Raw genomic sequence first — 27,456 nt, forward strand, 5'->3', positions numbered from 1 at the left:
ATTACTAGTGATCTACCTATTGGGGATATATTACTAGTGATCTACCTATTGGGGATATATTACTAGTGATCTACCTATTGGGGATATATTACTAGTGATCTACCTATTGGGGATATATTACTAGTGATCTACCTATTGGGGATATATTACTAGTGATCTACCTATTGGGGATATATTACTAGTGATCTACCTATTGGGGATATATTACTAGTGATCTACCTATTGGGGATATATTACTAGTGATCTACCTATTGGGGATATATTACTAGTGATCTACCTATTGGGGATATATTACTAGTGCTTTACCTATTGGGGATATATTACTAGTGATTTACCTATTGGGGATATATTACTAGTGATCTACCTATTGGGGATATATTACTAGTGATCTACCTATTGGGGATATATTACTAGTGATCTACCTATTGGGGATATATTACTAGTGATCTACCTATTGGGGATATATTACTAGTGATCTACCTATTGGGGATATATTACTAGTGATCTACCTATTGGGGATATATTACTAGTGATCTACCTATTGGGGATATATTACTAGTGATCTACCTATTGGGGATATATTACTAGTGCTTTAGCTATTGGGGATATATTACTAGTGCTTTAGCTATTGGGGATATATTACTAGTGATCTACCTATTGGGGATATATTACTAGTGATCTACCTATTGGGGATATATTACTAGTGATCTACCTATTGGGGATATATTACTAGTGATCTACCTATTGGGGATATATTACTAGTGATCTACCTATTGGGGATATATTACTAGTGCTTTACCTATTGGGGATATATTACTAGTGCTTTACCTATTGGGGATATATTACTAGTGATCTACCTATTGGGGATATATTACTAGTGATCTACCTATTGGGGATATATTACTAGTGCTTTACCTATTGGGGATATATTACTAGTGATCTACCTATTGGGGATATATTACTAGTGATCTACCTATTGGGGATATATTACTAGTGATCTACCTATTGGGGATATATTACTAGTGATCTACCTATTGGGGATATATTACTAGTGATCTACCTATTGGGGATATATTACTAGTGATCTACCTATTGGGGATATATTACTAGTGATCTACCTATTGGGGATATATTACTAGTGATCTACCTATTGGGGATATATTACTAGTGATCTACCTATTGGGGATATATTACTAGTGATCTACCTATTGGGGATATATTACTAGTGATCTACCTATTGGGGATATATTACTAGTGATCTACCTATTGGGGATATATTACTAGTGCTTTACCTATTGGGGATATATTACTAGTGCTTTACCTATTGGGGATATATTACTAGTGATCTACCTATTGGGGATATATTACTAGTGATCTACCTATTGGGGATATATTACTAGTGATCTACCTATTGGGGATATATTACTAGTGATCTACCTATTGGGGATATATTACTAGTGATCTACCTATTGGGGATATATTACTAGTGATCTACCTATTGGGGATATATTACTAGTGATCTTTACCTATTGGGGATATATTACTAGTGATCTACCTATTGGGGATATATTACTAGTGATCTACCTATTGGGGATATATTACTAGTGATCTACCTATTGGGGATATATTACTAGTGATCTACCTATTGGGGATATATTACTAGTGATTACCTATTGGGGATATATTACTAGTGATCTACCTATTGGGGATATATTACTAGTGATCTACCTATTGGGGATATATTACTAGTGATCTACCTATTGGGGATATATTACTAGTGATCTACCTATTGGGGATATATTACTAGTGATCTACCTATTGGGGATATATTACTAGTGATCTACCTATTGGGGATATATTACTAGTGATCTACCTATTGGGGATATATTACTAGTGATCTACCTATTGGGGATATATTACTAGTGCTTTACCTATTGGGGATATATTACTAGTGATCTACCTATTGGGGATATATTACTAGTGATCTACCTATTGGGGATATATTACTAGTGATCTACCTATTGGGGATATATTACTAGTGATCTACCTATTGGGGATATATTACTAGTGATCTACCTATTGGGGATATATTACTAGTGATCTACCTATTGGGGATATATTACTAGTGCTTTACCTATTGGGGATATATTACTAGTGATCTACCTATTGGGGATATATTACTAGTGATCTACCTATTGGGGATATATTACTAGTGATTACCTATTGGGGATATATTACTAGTGCTTTACCTATTGGGGATATATTACTAGTGATCTACCTATTGGGGATATATTACTAGTGATCTACCTATTGGGGATATATTACTAGTGATCTACCTATTGGGGATATATTACTAGTGATCTACCTATTGGGGATATATTACTAGTGATCTACCTATTGGGGATATATTACTAGTGCTTTAGCTATTGGGGATATATTACTAGTGCTTTAGCTATTGGGGATATATTACTAGTGATCTACCTATTGGGGATATATTACTAGTGATCTACCTATTGGGGATATATTACTAGTGATCTACCTATTGGGGATATATTACTAGTGATCTACCTATTGGGGATATATTACTAGTGATCTACCTATTGGGGATATATTACTAGTGATCTACCTATTGGGGATATATTACTAGTGCTTTACCTATTGGGGATATATTACTAGTGATCTACCTATTGGGGATATATTACTAGTGATCTACCTATTGGGGATATATTACTAGTGATCTACCTATTGGGGATATATTACTAGTGCTTTACCTATTGGGGATATATTACTAGTGATCTACCTATTGGGGATATATTACTAGTGATCTACCTATTGGGGATATATTACTAGTGATCTACCTATTGGGGATATATTACTAGTGATTACCTATTGGGGATATATTACTAGTGATCTACCTATTGGGGATATATTACTAGTGATCTACCTATTGGGGATATATTACTAGTGATCTACCTATTGGGGATATATTACTAGTGCTTTACCTATTGGGGATATATTACTAGTGATCTACCTATTGGGGATATATTACTAGTGATCTACCTATTGGGGATATATTACTAGTGATCTACCTATTGGGGATATATTACTAGTGATCTACCTATTGGGGATATATTACTAGTGCTTTAGCTATTGGGGATATATTACTAGTGATCTACCTATTGGGGATATATTACTAGTGCTTTAGCTATTGGGGATATATTACTAGTGATCTACCTATTGGGGATATATTACTAGTGATCTACCTATTGGGGATATATTACTAGTGATCTACCTATTGGGGATATATTACTAGTGATCTACCTATTGGGGATATATTACTAGTGATCTACCTATTGGGGATATATTACTAGTGATCTACCTATTGGGGATATATTACTAGTGATCTACCTATTGGGGATATCCTACTAGTGATCTACCTATTGGGGATATATTACTAGTGATCTACCTATTGGGGATATATTACTAGTGATCTACCTATTGGGGATATATTACTAGTGATCTACCTATTGGGGATATATTACTAGTGCTTTACCTATTGGGGATATATTACTAGTGATCTACCTATTGGGGATATATTACTAGTGATCTACCTATTGGGGATATATTACTAGTGATCTACCTATTGGGGATATATTACTAGTGATTACCTAGTATATTACTAGTGATCTTTACCTATTGGGGATATATTACTAGTGATCTACCTATTGGGGATATATTACTAGTGATCTACCTATTGGGGATATATTACTAGTGATCTACCTATTGGGGATATATTACTAGTGATCTACCTATTGGGGATATATTACTAGTGATCTACCTATTGGGGATATATTACTAGTGATCTACCTATTGGGGATATATTACTAGTGATCTACCTATTGGGGATATATTACTAGTGATTTAGCTATTGGGGATATATTACTAGTGCTTTAGCTATTGGGGATATATTACTAGTGATCTACCTATTGGGGATATATTACTAGTGATCTACCTATTGGGGATATATTACTAGTGATCTACCTATTGGGGATATATTACTAGTGATCTACCTATTGGGGATATATTACTAGTGATCTACCTATTGGGGATATATTACTAGTGATCTACCTATTGGGGATATATTACTAGTGATCTACCTATTGGGGATATATTACTAGTGATCTACCTATTGGGGATATATTACTAGTGATCTACCTATTGGGGATATATTACTAGTGCTTTAGCTATTGGGGATATATTACTAGTGCTTTAGCTATTGGGGATATATTACTAGTGATCTACCTATTGGGGATATATTACTAGTGATCTACCTATTGGGGATATATTACTAGTGATCTACCTATTGGGGATATATTACTAGTGATCTACCTATTGGGGATATATTACTAGTGATCTACCTATTGGGGATATATTACTAGTGATCTACCTATTGGGGATATATTACTAGTGATCTACCTATTGGGGATATATTACTAGTGCTTTACCTATTGGGGATATATTACTAGTGATCTACCTATTGGGGATATATTACTAGTGATCTACCTATTGGGGATATATTACTAGTGATCTACCTATTGGGGATATATTACTAGTGATCTACCTATTGGGGATATATTACTAGTGATCTACCTATTGGGGATATATTACTAGTGATCTACCTATTGGGGATATATTACTAGTGATCTACCTATTGGGGATATATTACTAGTGATCTACCTATTGGGGATATATTACTAGTGATCTACCTATTGGGGATATATTACTAGTGATCTACCTATTGGGGATATATTACTAGTGATTACCTATTGGGGATATATTACTAGTGATCTACCTATTGGGGATATATTACTAGTGATCTACCTATTGGGGATATATTACTAGTGATCTACCTATTGGGGATATATTACTAGTGATCTACCTATTGGGGATATATTACTAGTGCTTTACCTATTGGGGATATATTACTAGTGATCTTTACCTATTGGGGATATATTACTAGTGATCTACCTATTGGGGATATATTACTAGTGATTTACCTATTGGGGATATATTACTAGTGATCTACCTATTGGGGATATATTACTAGTGATCTACCTATTGGGGATATATTACTAGTGATCTACCTATTGGGGATATATTACTAGTGATCTACCTATTGGGGATATATTACTAGTGATCTACCTATTGGGGATATATTACTAGTGATCTACCTATTGGGGATATATTACTAGTGCTTTACCTATTGGGGATATATTACTAGTGATTTACCTATTGGGGATATATTACTAGTGATCTACCTATTGGGGATATATTACTAGTGATCTACCTATTGGGGATATATTACTAGTGATCTACCTATTGGGGATATATTACTAGTGATCTACCTATTGGGGATATATTACTAGTGATCTACCTATTGGGGATATATTACTAGTGATTGGGGATATATTACCTATTGGGGATATATTACTAGTGATCTACCTATTGGGGATATATTACTAGTGATCTACCTATTGGGGATATATTACTAGTGATCTACCTATTGGGGATATATTACTAGTGATCTACCTATTGGGGATATATTACTAGTGATCTACCTATTGGGGATATATTACTAGTGATCTACCTATTGGGGATATATTACTAGTGATCTACCTATTGGGGATATATTACTAGTGATCTACCTATTGGGGATATATTACTAGTGATCTACCTATTGGGGATATATTACTAGTGATCTACCTATTGGGGATATATTACTAGTGATCTACCTATTGGGGATATATTACTAGTGATCTACCTATTGGGGATATATTACTAGTGCTTTACCTATTGGGGATATATTACTAGTGCTTTAGCTATTGGGGATATATTACTAGTGATCTACCTATTGGGGATATATTACTAGTGATCTACCTATTGGGGATATATTACTAGTGATCTACCTATTGGGGATATATTACTAGTGATCTACCTATTGGGGATATATTACTAGTGATCTACCTATTGGGGATATATTACTAGTGATCTACCTATTGGGGATATATTACTAGTGCTTTACCTATTGGGGATATATTACTAGTGATTTACCTATTGGGGATATATTACTAGTGATCTACCTATTGGGGATATATTACTAGTGATCTACCTATTGGGGATATATTACTAGTGATCTACCTATTGGGGATATATTACTAGTGATCTACCTATTGGGGATATATTACTAGTGATCTACCTATTGGGGATATATTACTAGTGATCTACCTATTGGGGATATATTACTAGTGATCTACCTATTGGGGATATATTACTAGTGATCTACCTATTGGGGATATATTACTAGTGATCTACCTATTGGGGATATATTACTAGTGATCTACCTATTGGGGATATATTACTAGTGATCTACCTATTGGGGATATATTACTAGTGATCTACCTATTGGGGATATATTACTAGTGATCTACCTATTGGGGATATATTACTAGTGCTTTACCTATTGGGGATATATTACTAGTGCTTTAGCTATTGGGGATATATTACTAGTGATCTACCTATTGGGGATATATTACTAGTGATCTACCTATTGGGGATATATTACTAGTGATCTACCTATTGGGGATATATTACTAGTGATCTACCTATTGGGGATATATTACTAGTGATCTACCTATTGGGGATATATTACTAGTGATTTACCTATTGGGGATATATTACTAGTGATCTACCTATTGGGGATATATTACTAGTGATCTACCTATTGGGGATATATTACTAGTGATCTACCTATTGGGGATATATTACTAGTGATCTACCTATTGGGGATATATTACTAGTGATCTACCTATTGGGGATATATTACTAGTGCTTTAGCTATTGGGGATATATTACTAGTGCTTTACCTATTGGGGATATATTACTAGTGATCTACCTATTGGGGATATATTACTAGTGATCTACCTATTGGGGATATATTACTAGTGATCTACCTATTGGGGATATATTACTAGTGATCTACCTATTGGGGATATATTACTAGTGATCTACCTATTGGGGATATATTACTAGTGATCTACCTATTGGGGATATATTACTAGTGATCTACCTATTGGGGATATATTACTAGTGATCTACCTATTGGGGATATATTACTAGTGCTTTACCTATTGGGGATATATTACTAGTGCTTTACCTATTGGGGATATATTACTAGTGATCTACCTATTGGGGATATATTACTAGTGATCTACCTATTGGGGATATATTACTAGTGATCTACCTATTGGGGATATATTACTAGTGATCTACCTATTGGGGATATATTACTAGTGATCTACCTATTGGGGATATATTACTAGTGATTTACCTATTGGGGATATATTACTAGTGATCTACCTATTGGGGATATATTACTAGTGATCTACCTATTGGGGATATATTACTAGTGATCTACCTATTGGGGATATATTACTAGTGATCTACCTATTGGGGATATATTACTAGTGATCTACCTATTGGGGATATATTACTAGTGATCTACCTATTGGGGATATATTACTAGTGATCTACCTATTGGGGATATATTACTAGTGATTTACCTATTGGGGATATATTACTAGTGATCTACCTATTGGGGATATATTACTAGTGATCTACCTATTGGGGATATATTACTAGTGATCTACCTATTGGGGATATATTACTAGTGATCTACCTATTGGGGATATATTACTAGTGATCTACCTATTGGGGATATATTACTAGTGATCTACCTATTGGGGATATATTACTAGTGATCTACCTATTGGGGATATATTACTAGTGATCTACCTATTGGGGATATATTACTAGTGATCTACCTATTGGGGATATATTACTAGTGATCTACCTATTGGGGATATATTACTAGTGATCTACCTATTGGGGATATATTACTAGTGCTTTACCTATTGGGGATATATTACTAGTGATCTACCTATTGGGGATATATTACTAGTGATCTACCTATTGGGGATATATTACTAGTGATCTACCTATTGGGGATATATTACTAGTGCTTTACCTATTGGGGATATATTACTAGTGATCTACCTATTGGGGATATATTACTAGTGATCTACCTATTGGGGATATATTACTAGTGATCTACCTATTGGGGATATATTACTAGTGATCTACCTATTGGGGATATATTACTAGTGATCTACCTATTGGGGATATATTACTAGTGATCTACCTATTGGGGATATATTACTAGTGATCTACCTATTGGGGATATATTACTAGTGATCTACCTATTGGGGATATATTACTAGTGATCTACCTATTGGGGATATATTACTAGTGATTTACCTATTGGGGATATATTACTAGTGCTTTACCTATTGGGGATATATTACTAGTGATCTACCTATTGGGGATATATTACTAGTGATTTACCTATTGGGGATATATTACTAGTGATCTACCTATTGGGGATATATTACTAGTGATCTACCTATTGGGGATATATTACTAGTGATCTACCTATTGGGGATATATTACTAGTGATCTACCTATTGGGATATATTACTAGTGATCTACCTATTGGGGATATATTACTAGTGATCTACCTATTGGGGATATATTACTAGTGCTTTACCTATTGGGGATATATTACTAGTGCTTTAGCTATTGGGGATATATTACTAGTGCTTTACCTATTGGGGATATATTACTAGTGATCTACCTATTGGGGATATATTACTAGTGATCTACCTATTGGGGATATATTACTAGTGATCTACCTATTGGGGATATATTACTAGTGATCTACCTATTGGGGATATATTACTAGTGCTCTACCTATTGGGGATATATTACTAGTGATCTACCTATTGGGGATATATTACTAGTGCTTTACCTATTGGGGATATATTACTAGTGATCTACCTATTGGGGATATATTACTAGTGATCTACCTATTGGGGATATATTACTAGTGCTTTACCTATTGGGGATATATTACTAGTGATCTACCTATTGGGGATATATTACTAGTGCTTTACCTATTGGGGATATATTACTAGTGATCTACCTATTGGGGATATATTACTAGTGCTTTACCTATTGGGGATATATTACTAGTGATCTACCTATTGGGGATATATTACTAGTGATTTACCTATTGGGGATATATTACTAGTGATCTACCTATTGGGGATATATTACTAGTGATCTACCTATTGGGGATATATTACTAGTGATCTACCTATTGGGGATATATTACTAGTGCTTTACCTATTGGGGATATATTACTAGTGATCTACCTATTGGGGATATATTACTAGTGATCTACCTATTGGGGATATATTACTAGTGATCTACCTATTGGGGATATATTACTAGTGCTTTACCTATTGGGGATATATTACTAGTGATCTACCTATTGGGGATATATTACTAGTGATCTACCTATTGGGGATATATTACTAGTGATCTACCTATTGGGGATATATTACTAGTGATCTACCTATTGGGGATATATTACTAGTGCTTTACCTATTGGGGATATATTACTAGTGATCTACCTATTGGGGATATATTACTAGTGATCTACCTATTGGGGATATATTACTAGTGATCTACCTATTGGGGATATATTACTAGTGATCTACCTATTGGGGATATATTACTAGTGATCTACCTATTGGGGATATATTACTAGTGATCTACCTATTGGGGATATATTACTAGTGATCTACCTATTGGGGATATATTACTAGTGATCTACCTATTGGGGATATATTACTAGTGATTTACCTATTGGGGATATATTACTAGTGATTTACCTATTGGGGATATATTACTAGTGCTTTACCTATTGGGGATATATTACTAGTGATCTACCTATTGGGGATATATTACTAGTGATCTACCTATTGGGGATATATTACTAGTGATCTACCTATTGGGGATATATTACTAGTGATCTACCTATTGGGGATATATTACTAGTGATCTACCTATTGGGGATATATTACTAGTGATCTACCTATTGGGGATATATTACTAGTGATCTACCTATTGGGGATATATTACTAGTGATCTACCTATTGGGGATATATTACTAGTGATCTACCTATTGGGGATATATTACTAGTGATCTACCTATTGGGGATATATTACTAGTGCTTTACCTATTGGGGATATATTACTAGTGATCTACCTATTGGGGATATATTACTAGTGCTTTACCTATTGGGGATATATTACTAGTGATCTACCTATTGGGGATATATTACTAGTGATCTACCTATTGGGGATATATTACTAGTGATCTACCTATTGGGGATATATTACTAGTGATCTACCTATTGGGGATATATTACTAGTGATCTACCTATTGGGGATATATTACTAGTGCTTTACCTATTGGGGATATATTACTAGTGATCTACCTATTGGGGATATATTACTAGTGCTTTACCTATTGGGGATATATTACTAGTGATCTACCTATTGGGGATATATTACTAGTGATTTACCTATTGGGGATATATTACTAGTGATCTACCTATTGGGGATATATTACTAGTGATCTACCTATTGGGGATATATTACTAGTGATCTACCTATTGGGGATATATTACTAGTGATCTACCTATTGGGGATATATTACTAGTGATTTACCTATTGGGGATATATTACTAGTGATCTACCTATTGGGGATATATTACTAGTGATCTACCTATTGGGGATATATTACTAGTGATCTACCTATTGGGGATATATTACTAGTGATCTACCTATTGGGGATATATTACTAGTGATCTACCTATTGGGGATATATTACTAGTGATCTACCTATTGGGGATATATTACTAGTGATCTACCTATTGGGGATATATTACTAGTGATCTACCTATTGGGGATATATTACTAGTGCTTTACCTATTGGGGATATATTACTAGTGATCTACCTATTGGGGATATATTACTAGTGATCTACCTATTGGGGATATATTACTAGTGATCTACCTATTGGGGATATATTACTAGTGATCTACCTATTGGGGATATATTACTAGTGATCTACCTATTGGGGATATATTACTAGTGATCTACCTATTGGGGATATATTACTAGTGATCTACCTATTGGGGATATATTACTAGTGATCTACCTATTGGGGATATATTACTAGTGCTTTACCTATTGGGGATATATTACTAGTGCTTTACCTATTGGGGATATATTACTAGTGATCTACCTATTGGGGATATATTACTAGTGATCTACCTATTGGGGATATATTACTAGTGATCTACCTATTGGGGATATATTACTAGTGATCTACCTATTGGGGATATATTACTAGTGATCTACCTATTGGGGATATATTACTAGTGATCTACCTATTGGGGATATATTACTAGTGATCTACCTATTGGGGATATATTACTAGTGATCTACCTATTGGGGATATATTACTAGTGATCTACCTATTGGGGATATATTACTAGTGCTTTAGCTATTGGGGATATATTACTAGTGCTTTAGCTATTGGGGATATATTACTAGTGATCTACCTATTGGGGATATATTACTAGTGATCTACCTATTGGGGATATATTACTAGTGATCTACCTATTGGGGATATATTACTAGTGATCTACCTATTGGGGATATATTACTAGTGATCTACCTATTGGGGATATATTACTAGTGATCTACCTATTGGGGATATATTACTAGTGATCTACCTATTGGGGATATATTACTAGTGATCTACCTATTGGGGATATATTACTAGTGATCTACCTATTGGGGATATATTACTAGTGCTTTACCTATTGGGGATATATTACTAGTGCTTTACCTATTGGGGATATATTACTAGTGATCTACCTATTGGGGATATATTACTAGTGATCTACCTATTGGGGATATATTACTAGTGATCTACCTATTGGGGATATATTACTAGTGATCTACCTATTGGGGATATATTACTAGTGATCTACCTATTGGGGATATATTACTAGTGATCTACCTATTGGGGATATATTACTAGTGATCTACCTATTGGGGATATATTACTAGTGATCTACCTATTGGGGATATATTACTAGTGATCTACCTATTGGGGATATATTACTAGTGATCTACCTATTGGGGATATATTACTAGTGATCTACCTATTGGGGATATATTACTAGTGATCTACCTATTGGGGATATATTACTAGTGCTTTACCTATTGGGGATATATTACTAGTGATCTACCTATTGGGGATATATTACTAGTGATCTACCTATTGGGGATATATTACTAGTGATCTACCTATTGGGGATATATTACTAGTGCTTTACCTATTGGGGATATATTACTAGTGATCTACCTATTGGGGATATATTACTAGTGATCTACCTATTGGGGATATATTACTAGTGATCTACCTATTGGGGATATATTACTAGTGATCTACCTATTGGGGATATATTACTAGTGATCTACCTATTGGGGATATATTACTAGTGATCTACCTATTGGGGATATATTACTAGTGCTTTACCTATTGGGGATATATTACTAGTGCTTTAGCTATTGGGGATATATTACTAGTGCTTTAGCTATTGGGGATATATTACTAGTGATCTACCTATTGGGGATATATTACTAGTGATCTACCTATTGGGGATATATTACTAGTGATCTACCTATTGGGGATATATTACTAGTGATCTACCTATTGGGGATATATTACTAGTGATCTACCTATTGGGGATATATTACTAGTGATCTACCTATTGGGGATATATTACTAGTGCTTTACCTATTGGGGATATATTACTAGTGATCTACCTATTGGGGATATATTACTAGTGCTTTAGCTATTGGGGATATATTACTAGTGATCTACCTATTGGGGATATATTACTAGTGATCTACCTATTGGGGATATATTACTAGTGATCTACCTATTGGGGATATATTACTAGTGATCTACCTATTGGGGATATATTACTAGTGATCTACCTATTGGGGATATATTACTAGTGATCTACCTATTGGGGATATATTACTAGTGATCTACCTATTGGGGATATATTACTAGTGCTTTACCTATTGGGGATATATTACTAGTGATCTACCTATTGGGGATATATTACTAGTGATCTACCTATTGGGGATATATTACTAGTGATCTACCTATTGGGGATATATTACTAGTGCTTTAGCTATTGGGGATATATTACTAGTGATTTACCTATTGGGGATATATTACTAGTGATCTACCTATTGGGGATATATTACTAGTGATCTACCTATTGGGGATATATTACTAGTGATCTACCTATTGGGGATATATTACTAGTGATCTACCTATTGGGGATATATTACTAGTGATCTACCTATTGGGGATATATTACTAGTGATCTACCTATTGGGGATATATTACTAGTGATCTACCTATTGGGGATATATTACTAGTGATCTACCTATTGGGGATATATTACTAGTGATCTACCTATTGGGGATATATTACTAGTGATCTACCTATTGGGGATATATTACTAGTGATCTACCTATTGGGGATATATTACTAGTGATCTACCTATTGGGGATATATTACTAGTGATCTACCTATTGGGGATATATTACTAGTGATCTACCTATTGGGGATATATTACTAGTGATCTACCTATTGGGGATATATTACTAGTGATCTACCTATTGGGGATATATTACTAGTGATTACCTATTGGGGATATATTACTAGTGATCTACCTATTGGGGATATATTACTAGTGATCTACCTATTGGGGATATATTACTAGTGATCTACCTATTGGGGATATATTACTAGTGATCTACCTATTGGGGATATATTACTAGTGATCTACCTATTGGGGATATATTACTAGTGATCTACCTATTGGGGATATATTACTAGTGATCTACCTATTGGGGATATATTACTAGTGATCTACCTATTGGGGATATATTACTAGTGCTTTACCTATTGGGGATATATTACTAGTGATCTACCTATTGGGGATATATTACTAGTGCTTTACCTATTGGGGATATATTACTAGTGATCTACCTATTGGGGATATATTACTAGTGATCTACCTATTGGGGATATATTACTAGTGATCTACCTATTGGGGATATATTACTAGTGATCTACCTATTGGGGATATATTACTAGTGATCTACCTATTGGGGATATATTACTAGTGATCTACCTATTGGGGATATATTACTAGTGATCTACCTATTGGGGATATATTACTAGTGCTTTACCTATTGGGGATATATTACTAGTGATCTACCTATTGGGGATATATTACTAGTGCTTTACCTATTGGGGATATATTACTAGTGATCTACCTATTGGGGATATATTACTAGTGATCTACCTATTGGGGATATATTACTAGTGATCTACCTATTGGGGATATATTACTAGTGATCTACCTATTGGGGATATATTACTAGTGCTTTACCTATTGGGGATATATTACTAGTGATCTACCTATTGGGGATATATTACTAGTGATTTACCTATTGGGGATATATTACTAGTGATCTACCTATTGGGGATATATTACTAGTGATCTACCTATTGGGGATATATTACTAGTGATCTACCTATTGGGGATATATTACTAGTGATCTACCTATTGGGGATATATTACTAGTGATCTACCTATTGGGGATATATTACTAGTGATCTACCTATTGGGGATATATTACTAGTGATTTACCTATTGGGGATATATTACTAGTGCTTTACCTATTGGGGATATATTACTAGTGATCTACCTATTGGGGATATATTACTAGTGATTACCTATTGGGGATATATTACTAGTGATCTACCTATTGGGGATATATTACTAGTGATCTACCTATTGGGGATATATTACTAGTGATCTACCTATTGGGGATATATTACTAGTGATCTACCTATTGGGGATATATTACTAGTGATCTACCTATTGGGGATATATTACTAGTGCTTTACCTATTGGGGATATATTACTAGTGATTTACCTATTGGGGATATATTACTAGTGATCTACCTATTGGGGATATATTACTAGTGATCTACCTATTGGGGATATATTACTAGTGATCTACCTATTGGGGATATATTACTAGTGATCTACCTATTGGGGATATATTACTAGTGATCTACCTATTGGGGATATATTACTAGTGATCTACCTATTGGGGATATATTACTAGTGATCTACCTATTGGGGATATATTACTAGTGATCTACCTATTGGGGATATATTACTAGTGATCTACCTATTGGGGATATATTACTAGTGCTTTAGCTATTGGGGATATATTACTAGTGATTTACCTATTGGGGATATATTACTAGTGATCTACCTATTGGGGATATATTACTAGTGATCTACCTATTGGGGATATATTACTAGTGATCTACCTATTGGGGATATATTACTAGTGATCTACCTATTGGGGATATATTACTAGTGATTTACCTATTGGGGATATATTACTAGTGATCTACCTATTGGGGATATATTACTAGTGCTTTACCTATTGGGGATATATTACTAGTGATCTACCTATTGGGGATATATTACTAGTGATTTACCTATTGGGGATATATTACTAGTGATTTACCTATTGGGGATATATTACTAGTGATCTTTACCTATTGGGGATATATTACTAGTGATCTACCTATTGGGGATATATTACTAGTGATCTACCTATTGGGGATATATTACTAGTGATCTACCTATTGGGGATATATTACTAGTGATCTACCTATTGGGGATATATTACTAGTGATCTACCTATTGGGGATATATTACTAGTGATCTACCTATTGGGGATATATTACTAGTGATCTACCTATTGGGGATATATTACTAGTGATCTACCTATTGGGGATATATTACTAGTGCTTTACCTATTGGGGATATATTACTAGTGATCTACCTATTGGGGATATATTACTAGTGATCTACCTATTGGGGATATATTACTAGTGATCTACCTATTGGGGATATATTACTAGTGCTTTACCTATTGGGGATATATTACTAGTGCTTTACCTATTGGGGATATATTACTAGTGCTTTACCTATTGGGGATATATTACTAGTGATCTACCTATTGGGGATATATTACTAGTGATCTACCTATTGGGGATATATTACTAGTGATCTACCTATTGGGGATATATTACTAGTGATCTACCTATTGGGGATATATTACTAGTGATCTACCTATTGGGGATATATTACTAGTGATCTACCTATTGGGGATATATTACTAGTGATCTACCTATTGGGGATATATTACTAGTGATCTACCTATTGGGGATATATTACTAGTGCTTTAGCTATTGGGGATATATTACTAGTGCTTTAGCTATTGGGGATATATTACTAGTGCTTTACCTATTGGGGATATATTACTAGTGATCTACCTATTGGGATATATTACTAGTGATCTACCTATTGGGGATATATTACTAGTGATCTACCTATTGGGGATATATTACTAGTGATCTACCTATTGGGGATATATTACTAGTGATCTACCTATTGGGGATATATTACTAGTGATCTACCTATTGGGGATATATTACTAGTGATCTACCTATTGGGGATATATTACTAGTGATCTACCTATTGGGGATATATTACTAGTGCTTTACCTATTGGGGATATATTACTAGTGATCTACCTATTGGGGATATATTACTAGTGCTTTACCTATTGGGGATATATTACTAGTGATCTACCTATTGGGGATATATTACTAGTGATCTACCTATTGGGGATATATTACTAGTGATCTACCTATTGGGGATATATTACTAGTGCTTTACCTATTGGGGATATATTACTAGTGATCTACCTATTGGGGATATATTACTAGTGATCTACCTATTGGGGATATATTACTAGTGATCTACCTATTGGGGATATATTACTAGTGATCTACCTATTGGGGATATATTACTAGTGATCTACCTATTGGGGATATATTACTAGTGATCTTTACCTATTGGGGATATATTACTAGTGCTTTACCTATTGGGGATATATTACTAGTGATCTACCTATTGGGGATATATTACTAGTGATCTACCTATTGGGGATATATTACTAGTGATCTACCTATTGGGGATATATTACTAGTGATCTACCTATTGGGGATATATTACTAGTGATCTACCTATTGGGGATATATTACTAGTGATCTACCTATTGGGGATATATTACTAGTGATCTACCTATTGGGGATATATTACTAGTGATCTACCTATTGGGGATATATTACTAGTGATCTACCTATTGGGGATATATTACTAGTGATCTACCTATTGGGGATATATTACTAGTGATCTACCTATTGGGGATATATTACTAGTGATCTACCTATTGGGGATATATTACTAGTGCTTTACCTATTGGGGATATATTACTAGTGATCTACCTATTGGGGATATATTACTAGTGATTTACCTATTGGGGATATATTACTAGTGATCTACCTATTGGGGATATATTACTAGTGATCTACCTATTGGGGATATATTACTAGTGATCTACCTATTGGGGATATATTACTAGTGATCTACCTATTGGGGATATATTACTAGTGATCTACCTATTGGGGATATATTACTAGTGATCTACCTATTGGGGATATATTACTAGTGATCTACCTATTGGGGATATATTACTAGTGATCTACCTATTGGGGATATATTACTAGTGCTTTACCTATTGGGGATATATTACTAGTGATCTACCTATTGGGGATATATTACTAGTGATCTACCTATTGGGGATATATTACTAGTGATCTACCTATTGGGGATATATTACTAGTGATCTACCTATTGGGGATATATTACTAGTGATCTACCTATTGGGGATATATTACTAGTGATCTACCTATTGGGGATATATTACTAGTGCTTTAGCTATTGGGGATATATTACTAGTGCTTTACCTATTGGGGATATATTACTAGTGATCTACCTATTGGGGATATATTACTAGTGATCTACCTATTGGGGATATATTACTAGTGATCTACCTATTGGGGATATATTACTAGTGATCTACCTATTGGGGATATATTACTAGTGATCTACCTATTGGGGATATATTACTAGTGATCTACCTATTGGGGATATATTACTAGTGATCTACCTATTGGGGATATATTACTAGTGATCTACCTATTGGGGATATATTACTAGTGATCTACCTATTGGGGATATATTACTAGTGATCTACCTATTGGGGATATATTACTAGTGATCTACCTATTGGGGATATATTACTAGTGCTTTAGCTATTGGGGATATATTACTAGTGCTTTAGCTATTGGGGATATATTACTAGTGATCTACCTATTGGGGATATATTACTAGTGATCTACCTATTGGGGATATATTACTAGTGATCTACCTATTGGGGATATATTACTAGTGATCTACCTATTGGGGATATATTACTAGTGATCTACCTATTGGGGATATATTACTAGTGATCTACCTATTGGGGATATATTACTAGTGATCTACCTATTGGGGATATATTACTAGTGATCTACCTATTGGGGATATATTACTAGTGCTTTACCTATTGGGGATATATTACTAGTGCTTTAGCTATTGGGGATATATTACTAGTGCTTTACCTATTGGGGATATATTACTAGTGATCTACCTATTGGGGATATATTACTAGTGATCTACCTATTGGGGATATATTACTAGTGATCTACCTATTGGGGATATATTACTAGTGATCTACCTATTGGGGATATATTACTAGTGATCTACCTATTGGGGATATATTACTAGTGATCTACCTATTGGGGATATATTACTAGTGATCTACCTATTGGGGATATATTACTAGTGATCTACCTATTGGGGATATATTACTAGTGCTTTACCTATTGGGGATATATTACTAGTGATCTACCTATTGGGGATATATTACTAGTGATCTACCTATTGGGGATATATTACTAGTGATCTACCTATTGGGGATATATTACTAGTGATCTACCTATTGGGGATATATTACTAGTGATTTACCTATTGGGGATATATTACTAGTGATTTACCTATTGGGGATATATTACTAGTGATCTACCTATTGGGGATATATTACTAGTGATCTACCTATTGGGGATATATTACTAGTGATCTACCTATTGGGGATATATTACTAGTGATCTACCTATTGGGGATATATTACTAGTGATCTACCTATTGGGGATATATTACTAGTGATCTACCTATTGGGGATATATTACTAGTGATCTACCTATTGGGGATATATTACTAGTGATCTACCTATTGGGGATATATTACTAGTGCTTTAGCTATTGGGGATATATTACTAGTGCTTTACCTATTGGGGATATATTACTAGTGCTTTAGCTATTGGGGATATATTACTAGTGATCTACCTATTGGGGATATATTACTAGTGATCTACCTATTGGGGATATATTACTAGTGATCTACCTATTGGGGATATATTACTAGTGATCTACCTATTGGGGATATATTACTAGTGATCTACCTATTGGGGATATATTACTAGTGATCTACCTATTGGGGATATATTACTAGTGATCTACCTATTGGGGATATATTACTAGTGATCTACCTATTGGGGATATATTACTAGTGCTTTACCTATTGGGGATATATTACTAGTGATCTACCTATTGGGGATATATTACTAGTGCTTTACCTATTGGGGATATATTACTAGTGATCTACCTATTGGGGATATATTACTAGTGATCTACCTATTGGGGATATATTACTAGTGATCTACCTATTGGGGATATATTACTAGTGATCTACCTATTGGGGATATATTACTAGTGATCTACCTATTGGGGATATATTACTAGTGCTTTACCTATTGGGGATATATTACTAGTGATCTACCTATTGGGGATATATTACTAGTGATCTACCTATTGGGGATATATTACTAGTGATCTACCTATTGGGGATATATTACTAGTGTTCTACCTATTGGGGATATATTACTAGTGCTTTAGCTATTGGGGATATATTACTAGTGATCTACCTATTGGGGATATATTACTAGTGATCTACCTATTGGGGATATATTACTAGTGATCTACCTATTGGGGATATATTACTAGTGATCTACCTATTGGGGATATATTACTAGTGATCTACCTATTGGGGATATATTACTAGTGATCTACCTATTGGGGATATATTACTAGTGATCTACCTATTGGGGATATATTACTAGTGATCTACCTATTGGGGATATATTACTAGTGATCTACCTATTGGGGATATATTACTAGTGATCTACCTATTGGGGATATATTACTAGTGATCTACCTATTGGGGATATATTACTAGTGATCTACCTATTGGGGATATATTACTAGTGATCTACCTATTGGGGATATATTACTAGTGCTTTAGCTATTGGGGATATATTACTAGTGCTTTAGCTATTGGGGATATATTACTAGTGATCTACCTATTGGGGATATCCTACTAGTGCTTTACCTATTGGGGATATATTACTAGTGATCTACCTATTGGGGATATATTACTAGTGATCTACCTATTGGGGATATATTACTAGTGATCTACCTATTGGGGATATATTACTAGTGATCTACCTATTGGGGATATATTACTAGTGATCTACCTATTGGGGATATATTACTAGTGATCTACCTATTGGGGATATATTACTAGTGATCTACCTATTGGGGATATATTACTAGTGCTTTACCTATTGGGGATATATTACTAGTGATCTACCTATTGGGGATATATTACTAGTGATCTACCTATTGGGGATATATTACTAGTGATCTACCTATTGGGGATATATTACTAGTGATCTACCTATTGGGGATATATTACTAGTGATCTACCTATTGGGGATATATTACTAGTGATCTACCTATTGGGGATATATTACTAGTGATCTACCTATTGGGGATATATTACTAGTGATCTACCTATTGGGGATATATTACTAGTGCTTTAGCTATTGGGGATATATTACTAGTGCTTTACCTATTGGGGATATATTACTAGTGATCTACCTATTGGGGATATATTACTAGTGATCTACCTATTGGGGATATATTACTAGTGATCTACCTATTGGGGATATATTACTAGTGATCTACCTATTGGGGATATATTACTAGTGATCTACCTATTGGGGATATATTACTAGTGATCTACCTATTGGGGATATATTACTAGTGATCTACCTATTGGGGATATATTACTAGTGATCTACCTATGGGGATATATTACTAGTGCTTTACCTATTGGGGATATATTACTAGTGCTTTAGCTATTGGGGATATATTACTAGTGATCTACCTATTGGGGATATATTACTAGTGATCTACCTATTGGGGATATATTACTAGTGATCTACCTATTGGGGATATATTACTAGTGATCTACCTATTGGGGATATATTACTAGTGATCTACCTATTGGGGATATATTACTAGTGATCTACCTATTGGGGATATATTACTAGTGATCTACCTATTGGGGATATATTACTAGTGATTTACCTATTGGGGATATATTACTAGTGATCTACCTATTGGGGATATATTACTAGTGATCTACCTATTGGGGATATATTACTAGTGCTTTACCTATTGGGGATATATTACTAGTGATTTACCTATTGGGGATATATTACTAGTGATCTACCTATTGGGGATATATTACTAGTGATCTACCTATTGGGGATATATTACTAGTGATCTACCTATTGGGGATATATTACTAGTGATCTACCTATTGGGGATATATTACTAGTGATCTACCTATTGGGGATATATTACTAGTGATCTACCTATTGGGGATATATTACTAGTGATCTACCTATTGGGGATATATTACTAGTGCTTTACCTATTGGGGATATATTACTAGTGATCTACCTATTGGGGATATATTACTAGTGATCTACCTATTGGGGATATATTACTAGTGATCTACCTATTGGGGATATATTACTAGTGATCTACCTATTGGGGATATATTACTAGTGATTTACCTATTGGGGATATATTACTAGTGATCTACCTATTGGGGATATATTACTAGTGATCTACCTATTGGGGATATATTACTAGTGATCTACCTATTGGGGATATATTACTAGTGATCTACCTATTGGGGATATATTACTAGTGATCTACCTATTGGGGATATATTACTAGTGATCTACCTATTGGGGATATATTACTAGTGATCTACCTATTGGGGATATATTACTAGTGATCTACCTATTGGGGATATATTACTAGTGATTTACCTATTGGGGATATATTACTAGTGATTTAGCTATTGGGGATATATTACTAGTGCTTTAGCTATTGGGGATATATTACTAGTGATCTACCTATTGGGGATATATTACTAGTGATCTACCTATTGGGGATATATTACTAGTGATCTACCTATTGGGGATATATTACTAGTGATCTACCTATTGGGGATATATTACTAGTGATTTACCTATTGGGGATATATTACTAGTGATTACCTATTGGGGATATATTACTAGTGATCTACCTATTGGGGATATATTACTAGTGTGCTTTACCTATTGGGGATATATTACTAGTGATCTACCTATTGGGGATATATTACTAGTGATCTACCTATTGGGGATATATTACTAGTGATCTACCTATTGGGGATATATTACTAGTGATCTACCTATTGGGGATATATTACTAGTGATCTACCTATTGGGGATATATTACTAGTGATCTACCTATTGGGGATATATTACTAGTGATCTACCTATTGGGGATATATTACTAGTGCTTTAGCTATTGGGGATATATTACTAGTGATTTACCTATTGGGGATATATTACTAGTGATCTACCTATTGGGGATATATTACAATAGTTGATCTACCTATTGGGGATATATTACTAGTGATCTACCTATTGGGGATATATTACTAGTGATCTACCTATTGGGGATATATTACTAGTGATCTACCTATTGGGGATATATTACTAGTGATCTACCTATTGGGGATATATTACTAGTGATCTACCTATTGGGGATATATTACTAGTGATCTACCTATTGGGGATATATTACTAGTGATCTACCTATTGGGGATATATTACTAGTGATCTACCTATTGGGGATATATTACTAGTGATCTACCTATTGGGGATATATTACTAGTGATTTACCTATTGGGGATATATTACTAGTGATCTACCTATTGGGGATATATTACTAGTGATCTACCTATTGGGGATATATTACTAGTGATCTACCTATTGGGGATATATTACTAGTGATTTACCTATTGGGGATATATTACTAGTGATCTACCTATTGGGGATATATTACTAGTGATCTACCTATTGGGGATATATTACTAGTGATCTACCTATTGGGGATATATTACTAGTGATCTACCTATTGGGGATATATTACTAGTGATCTACCTATTGGGGATATATTACTAGTGATCTACCTATTGGGGATATATTACTAGTGATCTACCTATTGGGGATATATTACTAGTGATCTACCTATTGGGGATATATTACTAGTGATCTACCTATTGGGGATATATTACTAGTGATCTACCTATTGGGGATATATTACTAGTGATCTACCTATTGGGGATATATTACTAGTGATTTACCTATTGGGGATATATTACTAGTGATCTTTACCTATTGGGGATATATTACTAGTGATTTACCTATTGGGGATATATTACTAGTGATTTACCTATTGGGGATATATTACTAGTGATCTACCTATTGGGGATATATTACTAGTGATCTACCTATTGGGGATATATTACTAGTGATCTACCTATTGGGGATATATTACTAGTGATCTACCTATTGGGGATATATTACTAGTGATCTACCTATTGGGGATATATTACTAGTGATCTACCTATTGGGGATATATTACTAGTGATCTACCTATTGGGGATATATTACTAGTGATCTACCTATTGGGGATATATTACTAGTGCTTTAGCTATTGGGGATATATTACTAGTGATTTACCTATTGGGGATATATTACTAGTGATCTACCTATTGGGGATATATTACTAGTGATCTACCTATTGGGGATATATTACTAGTGATCTACCTATTGGGGATATATTACTAGTGATCTACCTATTGGGGATATATTACTAGTGATTTACCTATTGGGGATATATTACTAGTGATTTACCTATTGGGGATATATTACTAGTGATTTACCTATTGGGGATATATTACTAGTGATCTACCTATTGGGGATATATTACTAGTGATCTACCTATTGGGGATATATTACTAGTGATCTACCTATTGGGGATATATTACTAGTGATCTACCTATTGGGGATATATTACTAGTGATCTACCTATTGGGGATATATTACTAGTGATCTACCTATTGGGGATATATTACTAGTGATCTACCTATTGGGGATATATTACTAGTGATCTACCTATTGGGGATATATTACTAGTGATTTACCTATTGGGGATATATTACTAGTGATCTACCTATTGGGGATATATTACTAGTGATCTACCTATTGGGGATATATTACTAGTGATCTACCTATTGGGGATATATTACTAGTGCTTTACCTATTGGGGATATATTACTAGTGCTTTACCTATTGGGGATATATTACTAGTATATTACCTACCTATTGGGGATATATTACTAGTGATCTACCTATTGGGGATATATTACTAGTGATCTACCTATTGGGGATATATTACTAGTGATCTACCTATTGGGGATATATTACTAGTGATCTACCTATTGGGGATATATTACTAGTGATCTACCTATTGGGGATATATTACTAGTGATCTACCTATTGGGGATATATTACTAGTGATCTACCTATTGGGGATATATTACTAGTGATCTACCTATTGGGGATATATTACTAGTGATCTACCTATTGGGGATATATTACTAGTGATCTACCTATTGGGGATATATTACTAGTGATCTACCTATTGGGGATATATTACTAGTGATCTACCTATTGGGGATATATTACTAGTGATCTACCTATTGGGGATATATTACTAGTGATCTACCTATTGGGGATATATTACTAGTGATCTACCTATTGGGGATATATTACTAGTGATCTACCTATTGGGGATATATTACTAGTGCTTTACCTATTGGGGATATATTACTAGTGATCTACCTATTGGGGATATATTACTAGTGATCTACCTATTGGGGATATATTACTAGTGATCTACCTATTGGGGATATATTACTAGTGATCTACCTATTGGGGATATATTACTAGTGATCTACCTATTGGGGATATATTACTAGTGATCTTTACCTATTGGGGATATATTACTAGTGATCTACCTATTGGGGATATATTACTAGTGCTTTAGCTATTGGGGATATATTACTAGTGATCTACCTATTGGGGATATATTACTAGTGCTTTACCTATTGGGGATATATTACTAGTGATCTACCTATTGGGGATATATTACTAGTGATCTACCTATTGGGGATATATTACTAGGATATATTACTAGTGATCTACCTATTGGGGATATATTACTAGTGATCTACCTATTGGGGATATATTACTAGTGATCTACCTATTGGGGATATATTACTAGTGATCTACCTATTGGGGATATATTACTAGTGATCTACCTATTGGGGATATATTTACTAGTGATATATTACTATCTACCTATTGGGGATATATTACTAGTGCTTTACCTATTGGGGATATATTACTAGTGATCTACCTATTGGGGATATATTACTAGTGATCTACCTATTGGGGATATATTACTAGTGATCTACCTATTGGGGATATATTACTAGTGATCTCCTATTGGGGATATATTACTAGTGATCTACCTATTGGGGATATATTACTAGTGATTTACCTATTGGGGATATATTACTAGTGATCTACCTATTGGGGATATATTACTAGTGATCTACCTATTGGGGATATATTACTAGTGATCTACCTATTGGGGATATATTACTAGTGCTTTACCTATTGGGGATATATTACTAGTGCTTTACCTATTGGGGATATATTACTAGTGCTTTACCTATTGGGGATATATTACTAGTGATCTACCTATTGGGGATATATTACTAGTGATCTACCTATTGGGGATATATTACTAGTGATCTACCTATTGGGGATATATTACTAGTGATCTACCTATTGGGGATATATTACTAGTGATCTACCTATTGGGGATATATTACTAGTGATCTACCTATTGGGGATATATTACTAGTGATTACCTAGGGATATATTACTAGTGCTTTACCTATTGGGGATATATTACTAGTGCTTTACCTATTGGGGATATATTACTAGTGCTTTACCTATTGGGGATATATTACTAGTGATCTACCTATTGGGGATATATTACTAGTGCTTTACCTATTGGGGATATATTACTAGTGATCTACCTATTGGGGATATATTACTAGTGATCTACCTATTGGGGATATATTACTAGTGATCTACCTATTGGGGATATATTACTAGTGATCTACCTATTGGGGATATATTACTAGTGATCTACCTATTGGGGATATATTACTAGTGATCTACCTATTGGGGATATATTACTAGTGATCTACCTATTGGGGATATATTACTAGTGCTTTAGCTATTGGGGATATATTACTAGTGCTTTAGCTATTGGGGATATATTACTAGTGATCTACCTATTGGGGATATATTACTAGTGATCTACCTATTGGGGATATATTACTAGTGATCTACCTATTGGGGATATATTACTAGTGATCTACCTATTGGGGATATATTACTAGTGCTTTACCTATTGGGGATATATTACTAGTGATCTACCTATTGGGGATATATTACTAGTGCTTTAGCTATTGGGGATATATTACTAGTGATCTACCTATTGGGGATATATTACTAGTGCTTTAGCTATTGGGGATATATTACTAGTGATCTACCTATTGGGGATATATTACTAGTGATCTACCTATTGGGGATATATTACTAGTGATCTACCTATTGGGGATATATTACTAGTGATCTACCTATTGGGGATATATTACTAGTGATCTACCTATTGGGGATATATTACTAGTGATCTACCTATTGGGGATATATTACTAGTGATCTACCTATTGGGGATATATTACTAGTGATCTACCTATTGGGGATATATTACTAGTGCTTTAGCTATTGGGGATATATTACTAGTGCTTTAGCTATTGGGGATATATTAGTAGTGCTTTACCTATTGGGGATATATTACTAGTGCTTTAGCTATTGGGGATATATTACTAGTGCTTTAG

At 34.3% G+C, this 27,456-nt stretch overlaps 1 protein-coding gene across 1 annotated transcript in view; it reads left to right on the forward strand.

The window, feature by feature from the left end:
• The window catches only part of LOC115112529 (trans-1,2-dihydrobenzene-1,2-diol dehydrogenase-like), a 67,021-nt gene that overhangs the window by 36,640 nt on the left and 2,925 nt on the right, over positions 1–27,456 (forward strand). The window lies entirely within an intron of this gene.

The sequence above is a fragment of the Oncorhynchus nerka genome, linkage group LG27 (assembly GCF_034236695.1).
Source record: "Oncorhynchus nerka isolate Pitt River linkage group LG27, Oner_Uvic_2.0, whole genome shotgun sequence".
NCBI classification, from domain to species: Eukaryota; Metazoa; Chordata; class Actinopteri; order Salmoniformes; family Salmonidae; genus Oncorhynchus; species Oncorhynchus nerka.